The sequence below is a fragment of the Myotis brandtii genome, unplaced genomic scaffold (genome assembly GCF_000412655.1).
Source record: "Myotis brandtii unplaced genomic scaffold, ASM41265v1 scaffold398, whole genome shotgun sequence".
NCBI lineage: Eukaryota > Metazoa > Chordata > Mammalia > Chiroptera > Vespertilionidae > Myotis > Myotis brandtii.
Genome location: NW_005365280.1, coordinates 2,663,150 through 2,665,687, shown reverse-complemented (window position 1 = coordinate 2,665,687; position 2,538 = coordinate 2,663,150). Strand labels below are relative to the sequence as shown.

The following is a 2,538-nucleotide window of genomic DNA, read 5'->3' as shown; positions in this document are numbered from 1 at the left end:
TTCCTTCCTTCCTTCCTTCCTTCCTTCCTTCCTTCCTTCCTTCCTTCCTTCCTTCCTCCCTTCCTCTCTTTTTATTCTGCTCATTAATGATCTAGACAAGGAAGATGGAAGGGGTGGGTTTTTTGTTGTTGTTCCTCCCACTCCCCAAAATACCAGGGGCACAAGTCAGTCCATTCTACGTTCTCTGTCTGAGGTAGGTCCTCAAGACCCATAGAAAGGGTAGAAGGTAGCTATATGGATTCAGTTTGCATCCGGACCTTTTGCAGCGCCATTCCGTCCAGCTGTCGCTTACGGACAATGACAAGGCAAAGGAAGACCAAGGCCACACCACGACAGCCCCTTCAAGTTTCCAGAGTAAGTGTTGTTCCATCGGAGCTGAGCGGCAGCTTTTGAACCCATTCCCCTTAGATACGCTGCCGAGGGTTTCTCCACACCCTGTGGAGCCACGTGCGGGGTGGTTGCAGCCTGGAGATTAGAGCGTGGGGCACCCTCTTCTGCCGCCACAAACTCTTCCAGCAGCCAGCACAGCCAGTGAGTGCTCACGGACAGCTTCTCCCCCACCCGCGCCTCTGCCTGGCAGCGCTTTAAGGTGACCAAGCAGCGCAGAGCGACCGGGAGAGGTGGCGGCGCTGGGGGAGGACACCCTCCCCGCACCCGCGGGCGCTCTGGGTCGCGCTCTGGGTCGCACTGTGGGACTCAGGGGCCTGCTGGGCTGGTCTGTGCCTCCCGCGGGGCTGAGCGCAGAGCAGAAGAGCGCTTACCCTGCAGCCCTCCGGGAAGTCCCAGGTCAGGACTGCGAAATGCTGGGGTTGCCTCAGATCAAAGGCTCTAGCAGCGGTTCTCAACCTGTGGGTCGCGACCCCTTTGGCGGTCCAACGACCCTTTCACAGGGGTCGCCTAAGACCATCCTGCATATCAGATATTTACATTACGATTCATAACAGTAGCAACATTACAGTTATGAAGTAGCAACGAAAATAATTTTATGGTTGGGTCACAACATGAGGAACTGTATTTAAAGGGCCAGAAGGTTGAGAACCACTGCGAGGTCCCCATGGCCCCGACGACTAGAAGAGCTGATCTGTTTCTTGGGCGAGGCCGTAGGGCCCTAGGAGCTACCTCCCACCCCCACCCCCACCCCCGCCTCCACTACCACGCGGCCCTTGCCCTGAGAAGGCTCCTGGGCGCGGCCCTAGCGCGGGCTGACCGCTGTTTCCCACAGCTTGCTGTGACACTTTCTATCTTATCTTTCACTCTGAGAGACCATGGGATATATGAAGTTGAATTCTTTGCACCATTACAGGGGAAAGGGCAGGGGTGTTGGAGGAGGTCATCAAGAGGATGGGACCGCAGGTTGACCTGTGAGCGGGACCTGCACAGCCGGGGGCTCCTCATGCCCTCCCCTGCCCTTGGAATGTGCATTCTGCCCACGGTTCCCGCCCTAGAAGCTGTTTCCAAGAATGCAGCCTTGAGAGAGCACCGTGGGGCTGGTACCATCTGGACTAACACGTGACTGAGCCCAGTTAAGGCCGCTACATAAACTTGAGATTGTAGTGGGCAGGTTCGGATAATTACATCTCCTGCGGCTGGCTGCCCAAGGCAAGTCCCATATGTAAGTTCCCTTGCTTGTTAAACCTGCCACCTACCAATCTGGAGTGCCCCTTTCTTCGGTCCTTCCTGGCCCTCTGGGTACAGGGGCCAGTTTGTGAACCAACAAATGGATGAGAGAATAGTGGGTGGAAGTGGTACCGACAATTACTGGCTTCTCGTTGAATGCAGCGCTCTCTGTGGGTGGCCGCCCTTCAGTTCTTACATGACCAATTCTCACTGCAGCCTGGAAAATAGTGGCTATTGACATTTTTACAGACGAGGAAGCTGAGACACAGAGAGCTTAAGTCATTTGCCCAAGGTCACACATACAGACAGCAGGCAAACTAATCTCTCTGAGCCTTAGTTTCCTTGTCTGTAGAATGGAACTTTAGTAGTACCTGTTTTCTAGAGTTGCTGTGAGGCCTAAATAAATGTACACATGTGCATGGGATCCGTACCAGGTAAGTGCTCAACAGTTCTTAGCAATCACCGGTTTTTGCTTGAATGATTTGGAGACAAGGCAATCCTATTAATAAAAGGTTAATATGCAAATCGACCAAACGCTGGAACAACTGGTCATTATAACTCGCACTGACCACCAGGGGGTAGACGTTCAATGCAGGAGCTGCCCCCTGGTGGTCAGAGTGTTCCTGCAGGGGGAGTATCGCTCAGCCAGAAGCCAGGCTCATGGCTGGCGAGCACAGCGGTGGTGACGGGAGCCTCTCCCGCCTTCACAGTAGCGCTAAGGATGTCCGACTGATGGGGAGCAGGCCTAAGCCATCAGTAGAACATCCCTTGAGGGCTCTCGGACTGCGAGAGGGTGCAGGCCAGGCTGAGGGACCCCCACCCCCACGAGTGTATGAATTTCGTGCACTGGACCTCTAGTATCTCTATAAGCAAGAAGGTGAGAACCAGGAGCTGAGATGTACAGGAAACCATCTTTGTTCC

The 2,538-nt window shown here is 54.4% G+C and overlaps 1 pseudogene; it reads right to left on the bottom strand.

The window, feature by feature from the left end:
• Positions 1-133: 133 nt before the first annotated feature.
• Positions 134-1,858, bottom strand: LOC102264147 (annotated as a pseudogene).
• Between the last annotated feature and the right edge of the window lie 680 nt (positions 1,859-2,538).